Source organism: Otolemur garnettii, unplaced genomic scaffold (genome assembly GCF_000181295.1).
Source record: "Otolemur garnettii isolate 467f Iridium unplaced genomic scaffold, OtoGar3 scaffold00035, whole genome shotgun sequence".
Lineage (NCBI taxonomy): Eukaryota > Metazoa > Chordata > Mammalia > Primates > Galagidae > Otolemur > Otolemur garnettii.
In genome coordinates, this window is record NW_003852430.1 from 12,225,597 (window position 1) to 12,234,492 (window position 8,896).

Sequence of the window (8,896 nt, forward strand, 5' to 3'; positions counted from 1 at the left end):
TGGAGTTCCACTTCATTCTGTTTGGAATCTATCCTTAGATCTCATGCTAAGGTGACTCTTTTACAAAACATGTCTATTACATTCTTTCCTATTAATTCATCTTCTTTAGAATTTTTACTTATTTCATATAAACTCATAGTGTAATTAAATCATTTAAAGCATTTTAAAATTTTGTACCTATCCTCCAAGTGCCCCAAAACAAAACTTGCATTTTGAAATTTATATTATCAAGAGGATTTATAAATATGACAAATCCTTCTAATGTTAAAGTACAAATTTTTCGACGTAAATTAAGGGTAGAGCTAATATAAAAAAAAAAAATAGAGGGCAGTGCCTGTAGCTCAAAGGAGAAGGGCACCGCCCCATATGCCAGAGGTGGTGGGTTATGGCAGGTTCAAACCTGGCCCCAGCCAAAAACTGCAAAAAAAAGAAGAAAGTGAACCAAGATTAGAAAATGGACTATAGCAAAAGAAAAAGATTAACAACTTGGTTTACATTCATCAAATGTAAGTATCACTCCAAATTATCTTACAAAAGACATTATTATCACACGTATTTTATAAATCAGTCCTAAAGACTAGTTTGGCAAGCATGGCAATTGTGATTATTATTCAGATCTAATAAAAATAGATCTAATGGAACTATCAGAAGTGTCATAATTTCTCAGAAGGGGAAGAAAACAGTGAAATTCCTGTGTGATATATCCATCACTGTCCACCCCAACTCGGCTAGAAGCCAGAGTTACCCAGGCATGCATGGAATACTTCCTTGGTGAAGAAATGGGCCTTCAGATTCCCAGCAGTGCTGGATTCAGCGTACTAGTTCACAAACTACCCTGCGTCCATTATTCACTTTTTAACCTTTGGGCATATGATTCCTGAGTCGTGTATTCTGCAGGTTTGTCTACCTCCATGGCAAAAGTTGCATACCCTTGTCCTGTGGGCTTCCTGGCACTGAGGAGGCATGAAACAAGATGCCTCAGTATCACCCTTAGACTCAGATAACTGAGAAGTTATACACTCAGATTGTTTCTGTACATTCACATCAAACAAAAATAAATCATAAGACTTTCCATTATCAAGATAGATGTTTTCCTGCTAATATTGATAAAGCACTAAATAAAAAACTAACCTTGGACTTGGAATTCAAAAGACTTGGATTAACATTTGAAAGATCTACATGTGCCTCAGATAAGCTGTATAAACAGGAAACATTAGCCATACTTTCTGCACTTCATTTAGAAATGATATATGGGGCGGGAAAATATTCCATAAAGGATAAAACTGTAAATATTTTAGGTTTTGTGGGCTATCCAGTCTCCATCCTGTAACTCCAAAGTAACTGGAAGGAAATGAAACTGACTGAGCATGCCCGTGATCCAATAATATTTTATTCACGTGAAAAGTTACTGGCTGCATTTGGTCCACAATCTGTGGTTTGCCAATTCTTAATCTACAAAATACGAATAATAATGCCACTCCTGTTTTGCTTTTAACAAAGTTGATGTAAGAGATCAAATTCATGTGAAGGGCTGCTTCATAAACTATGATACTCTTATGTAACATTAATTATGGTAAGTGATGTTATAATATCAGACTTCATTGTGTGAGATACTTCTATGTTAAAACAATATAATACAATCTTCAGTACCCTAGCAAATAACGTGCTTCCATGAACAGCCAGCTTCTGAAATCTAATCTACATACAGAATTGTAGACTCTTAAGTCTATCTGTAAAAGTAAAACTTTTGATGCTTCGTCTATGAAAAGTATATGACACAAACACATCACTGTATTTTATTTGGTTAAAGATGATCAATAAAATATAGGATTAAATTCTAAAGGGACACAAAATTGATGATAGAAAATTAACGGAGTAAAGTATGACACACTTTTTTACTGTGCTACCTTAAGGAGATAGAATGTTCCAAAATGGATTTCCATCAAGAGTACTAAGAGATGATGTTATCCATTTAAATAGATTTTAATTCATTCTAAATTATAATTGAAATACAAAGCACATGAGATGACCACATTAAACAGTCATTGTTGAGCAAGATGGGGTTTGATGGTAGTTTTGCTGTCTGCTTTGGAATGCTGAGTAGAGGCAAGGGGACTTCTGCTAGGAAATCTGGGAGCACGCATTTTATGGACATCTCTGAGGAGCAATTAAACTCACTGAGTTCAATTAAAATTTGGCTTGAAACCAATGGAATATGAACTTAGACAGGAGAATAGAGACATGTATTAAAAAGAAATAGAAACCCTAGACTTGGAGGCAAGATGCAAAGGCCTGCACTGATTCTTTCTGAAGCTATCTAGAATGAAACTGTGTTATTGCTATAATAGGAAATCATTTTCATAAGCAAGGACCTTTAGGAATTATTTGCAGGTCACTGCTTCAAGAGCTGAGCTAAGGAACTGAGTATGAACCCAGCCCAAGTATTTAGTTTAAGAAAATGCTTTTACACCACTTATGTTATTATCTTCTTTCTGATGACAACTTGTTTAGGAGATACAAAATATGCCTTAATCTACCTACATGATACATAGAAAAAACCCTTATACTTCCCCAGGTTAATTATTTAGATTGAGTTTACCATCATCCTTGATGTAGTTTTTTTCTGGCTTATTGTTTGTTCCCTAATTTGTTTTGTCAAAACACACATGGTATGGAGATATAGGGGCCCCAGGAATACTATGGATTTGAACTGTACGGATCCATTTTCCTATAGATATTTTTCAGTAAATATAATGGAAAATATTTTGGAAATTGGAGACAATTTGAAAAGACTTGCATATGGACCATGTATCCTAGGAAAAAAAATATGTGTATATATACACACATATAAAAGATATGTCATGAATTTATAAAGTACTGTGTATGTAGATACTGGTCTGTTTCTGTGTAAGTTGACTGTTTATATTAAATGTGGGGCTACTGGTGGACACTGGGATATTAGTAGTTAAGTTTGGAGAAGTCAAAAGTTAGCCACTGATTTTAGACTAGTTAGGGGTCAGGGCCCTTAACCCTCTTATTGTTCAAGGGTCAGTGTGTAAAAAAAAAACAGTAATCTGTGAAGAGCTATCTTCAGAAGACTGTCATTCTATTGCAAGTATTCATGTGAATAGATAACAAGAATCACATATTATCTTCTTTTCTTCACGTGAAAGTTACTACTAACTAATGGATTGAACATTCTAGGCAGAATGTGTATTTCTGCCTAGATCTGTTTATATTTACCTACTAAATAAGGGCTAAATGCTTGAGTCTGAACATGTGGACCTAAGAGAAGGGCTAGTTTCTAAGGTTGTCATTATCTGGTTTAATATTTTTTGTTAACATATTATTAAAATGACATCAAAATAACTGCTAATGTATGAGATCAATGTTATGTATAGAAAAATGGATCTAGTTACCACTAAGTGTAATAGCAATAAAATTGCTCACCACTGTGTGCTGTGAATTGTGCCAGGCATTTCATTGGCATATTTCACTTATACCTCAAAATAATTTTATGAAGTAGATGCTATTATTATTTATATATTATATTTGAGGAAACTGGATACCTATGGTATACTGGGGATAGTAATCAGTGCTTAACACTCCATACCGTTAATCCTACAATTGTACAAGGTTATTTATTCTATCCCATCTTACTAATGTAAAAACTAAGGTTCAGGAAAATTTAATAAACTTAAATGAGTACTACAAATTAAATCCAGTACTCTTATTTCAGAATTCACATTTTTAGGCAATACAACCTGCAAAATATAATCAACAATTTCAATACCAATCTTGATACATATTTACCTCCAGAACATAAAATGAAAATTATTTATCTTTAGATCTGGTACCCTAATATTTCTCAAAGGGGAAATATTTTGGGAAAAATACATTATTGAGCTACTTGGGGTAAGACTAATAGACAGAGGTCCAAAGAATACACGAGAAGATAAAACTTTATTTTTGTTCATCGTTCTTGGGAAAAGGAGAATAAATTGGAGAGAAGGAGATGGAAGAGGGGGATGGATATAGGATTAAAGAGAATATTAGGAATATGAAAATCTAATGTGCAGTCTCAAATTCTGTGTTGGGTGGTTTGCACTTTCCTCAGGTGTAAAATCGGGTTTTTAAAGTATTTGTATAATGATCTCAGGAGACACGGAAAATACCTAATAACGTATCTATCTGTCTATCTATCTATCAATCTATCTATCTTCTATCATTTATCTATCTATCGAAGAAAGCTGTAGTAAGAAAATTCCAGGTAATTAACTTACCACCTTATTTTTAACTGAGAAGCTATTTTTATTTCTATGAGTCTCATCCAAATATTTTCTTCTAAAACCTTAGTGTTCAATGAATGTTCTTTTCTCTAACAACTTCATCTCTCTATAAATTTAGAATTGAACAGGTTGAAAAAAGATTGAAAAGAAATGCCTATAGTTTTTTTAGGAGTGAATTAAAGTATCAAAAGTGTCAAACAGGTGATATGGGAATTTGATCAAAATCTGTCTTTTAAACCCCAAATCTGGTTCCATTCCACATTCTAACAGATATGAGAAGGATATACAAAGAGAAACTTCTTTTGATACATTACACTGGATCTGATATGTTATGCAGATATCAACTCAATGTTCTTTATATAAGAAGGGAACTGATCTGATTCTAAAATCCCTACTGAATTTCAATGGAATTCCACAATTTTATGAACTCCATGGACATTGATGTGAGAATTTGAGGTCTTTGCTACATAGTGATTATTTATGGAGACTCAGAAGACTAAGAATAATTTACCAGACAACATGTATAATGTTCTTTTCAAAAGCTTCCATGAGACCTTTTTTTTTTCACATTAATTGATAGACTCAATAATTGTAGAAACTGAAAATGCTGGTTGCATCTAGTAATTTTTGTACCTTTAGAAAAATATTACAATTCAGTAACACATAATAATGACCTCAAAATATAACTTAACACCTTTCTCAGTGTGTAATAACAGAGTTTAATCTTAAATTTTAATTCATATGAACTAAGTTTTTAATGATTATTACAATCTTCTTTTTACTAAAAGCACATGACAAAAATTTAGTTTTCCAATTACTCAAGCCTTAATATGGAAACACTCAATTATACTGCCAAAACTGTATTCTGTAAGTGTTCTTCAGAAGGTTATAAGTAGTTTGACATTAGCTAGAAATATTCATCTTAGAATAAAACATTACATTCAATACATCTTCCAACAAATGTTTATCATGTAGATTGGAAAAAACATGAACACTGTTATAGTTGGCGTATGTCTTGAATCCATTCTTATGCAGTCTTTAAGGTGATAACAATTAAATAATCAAAATGAAAAGTAGTTTTAAATATTCCAGTACCATTTTACCACTTGTAGGGGAATTTTAATATTTAATGGCTATTTTGAAAGTTTATTATTTCTCCTATTGTCACAGAAAGAAAACTAAATTTTAATATAAAAGGCTAACAATGTTCTTGAGTTATGGACTAATTATTCATTTCCCAAGTCTGATTAAATATAATTATTCAACATCAATTGGGGGTATATGTAAATGCTGGGCTCTATATGTCACTAATAACTAAGCATTATATTCAGAAATGAGGACCAACATGCTTTAGATATTTACTATCTGAAAAAATCGTAAATCAACCCTATCTACAATTAATATTTTTGAAAAGAGTTTCAATATGTTCAGAATTTATTGATAACCAGACTCCAAATTTCGTGGCATAAATGTTGCTATTTGTCAACCAATGTTTAATTCAAATACTTTTCTGTTTTTGGATTTTATTTTGCTTTGCATGAAAAAATGCCTATAGGCAAATAAGTTTAAATAATTACACTTTATCAAGTAAACCATACCATAGAATGGGTACATATGTGTATATTTTTAATTTTGCTCTCCTGAGTACTTGGAATATTTGACAAAGCCAGTAGTGGGAAGTCAGAATAAAACGGAAGCGGACCACCGCGTCAGGTGTAGAAGCCTTTCCCTCCATTCTGCCCCATGTCATCTCCAATGTTCCAGATCAAAGCTTTCCTTTGCCTTGAGAACAGGAGATTTTTATGTTCACCTTCATTTTCTTCATGCTAACAGCAGAATCATATAATATGCTTGTAAATAAAACCGTTACCATTTATTGAGCTTCGCCTTATTTCCTCTGCTACCTTTGGCATTTCTCACATTATCTTTAATCTTAACATTAAATATATGAAGTAGTGGTATTATGTTAATAATTAATTTTTTTTTAATATTGAGACTTGGTTTGAAATTATTTGCCCAAGCCTCTTAGCGAGAGGTCCTCAAACTTTTTATACAGTGGGCCAGTTCCCTGTCCCTCAGACCGTTGGAGGGCTGGACTGTGGGCCCTGGGACGAGTCAGCTGCTAAGCAGGACAGGCAGCAGCGGCAAAAACACACAGTGGCTGGACAAATGTCCTAGGCGGGCAACCCGCGGGCGGTAGTTTGAGGACCCCTGCTTAGCAATTAGGAGGCTGAGTCAGAATTCAAACTTCAGTCTCTCTCAAAGTTATATCCCTTCACTAGGATGTTTTGGCTACCTTTGCATGATGGGCTGTGATAATCTCTTTTAATTAATTCAAATACAGCCAATGTGCTGCTGGAACAAAGGCACAGCAAACATTCTTTTTAAACAAATGCATTAATATTCTAGTAGTTCTATAAATAGCTCTTCTTACTTCAATGAATTATATCCATAATGTTAATTAATTAATTTGAAAAGAATTATATTGCCTCCCTAAGTCCTCGATTGCACCTATCAAAGCTATCAGTGGACACAAGATGTTCCATAAGTTTTCCCCCTAGGCTCAGAGGAGGCAGTGTCCCAGAATGGCCTTGTATTGTGTGAAGGGTGCCATTTTTAGCAGTTCTAATTCAGGTCTCAGTGGAGAAAGATACGCAATGCTTGTTTCTTATCAAGTAAGAAAAGAGAATGCAGTATATTTTTGTTCAAGTAATCAAATATAAGGCTAAAAAAAAATCACTCCAGAAAAGAGGATAAGTAATTATTTCATTTAGGAATTAAGAGTCAAAAATATCAAAATAGAAAAATGTTTTTGGAAGTGGGCAAGACTCAGGAACCATGAAAACGCAACTTCCCATCCCCACTCTGCCATGAACTGGTTCACAGCATAGTACTGCTCACTATTGAGGTCTGCGTGGCAGTTTCTTTATTTGCTAATTGAGGGCATTGAACTATGCTATTATTTCCCAAAGTCGTCTGATCTTAAAAATCACATGGGTTCATGATTAAAAAGGCCAGAAAGAATCAGAACGCCTTGTGGAAGGGGGTAAGGGTATGTGCATTTTAGTGAACACTCCAGTTTACACTGATGATGGAGCAAGTTAAAAAAATACAGGAGTAAGTTTCTCTACTGTTGCCCATTTTGTATTTCTGTGACAAAGTTTGACATGGAAAAATGGAGATAAACTAAATGATTTACTACTGCCAATACTTGTGCTTAATCTAGATTTTTTTTTATAGATTATGTCTTTTTAAAAAATAAAAATTTAGCTTCAGTGTATATCCTGTTGTCACCTGGGATCCTGAAATGGGGACAGCCTGAAGAATGACATTTTGAGACAACTGAAGATACAATGGCACATGTGAAACATGAAATTCTTTTTGTTTTCTGTCTTCAGTTATTCAGAAGGCAACATTTATTCAGTGAGGATCCTTCATTTTTAGCCCATGGGGAAACTGAATACATTTATGTGGATCTGCATTTTCATTTCTTAATGAAGGACGATTACGGTGAAGTTTTTACTATTTCTAATTCAGTGTGATTCAAGGCACAGAGGGGAAAGGATTAATAAAATCCATCTTGAATCCCTCTTCCTTACCTATAACAAAGATATGAAGGTGCATGCAGATAATTGATATCAAATTACCAGTCTGTTTTTTCCTTTTATGTCACTGAATAATTACTCAATAGTTAATGTCCTAAGGATTAAGATGTCACCTGAGTGTTGTGCCTGCAGTGGGGGGAGCATCAATTTCACAATAATACTGAAAGAGCTTGGGGATATAAAGAAATTATTTATTATGTTGACATTGAAAGACTCAGTTAAGTAGGTTAGGTGGCTTTTAAAAAGAAAACTTTTTGAGAAGCTGTTTACCAGTTTTTCCCTTAGTAAAAGCAACTAAGATCATAAAAAAACACTGTTGACATAGAAATGGCAAATCTCCCTGAGATTTAATCTTCAACAGCAAAATCAAAGAATAACATATTTACAGCAATGTCTTCTCTATAATTGGAAGTGTCAAATTCTCCATAGTATTAAAACTCAAGATATATATACTAGGGATTTTAATAAAAAATTACCCTCCAAGAAAACTTGAAATTTTTATTCAAATAATTTTATCTTCAAGATATTTTTTAAATAATAAGAAAATAAATTATTAAAAATAGATAATATACATAACTGTTGCTAATTAAGACCATAGAAATCTATTATTTAAAACAGTCAGTTGCATCATTAGGAACCAAAGGAATACCAAGATTGGTATTAGGAATACCAAGATTTTCTTTTTTAAATTAAGGATATTATAAAGAGAGAAAGAAGGCCAATTTAGGGAAAGTCAACAAAAAATTTCAAATGTTTAATAATAATAGGAAGTCTTAAAAGAGATCCTGCCTTCAAGGCAAAGAATGTGTAATGGTAATAGAAGGTAAAGGAAAGGAAGCATACTCGATCTCTACCCTGATTCCATCTTCATTCAAAAAGGAAATGATGGCTCGGCGCCTGTGGCTCAAGCGGCTAGGGCGCCAGCCACATACACCTAAGCTGGCGGGTTCAAATCCCCAGCCCGGGCCAGCCAAACAAAAATGACGGCTGCAACCAAAAAAT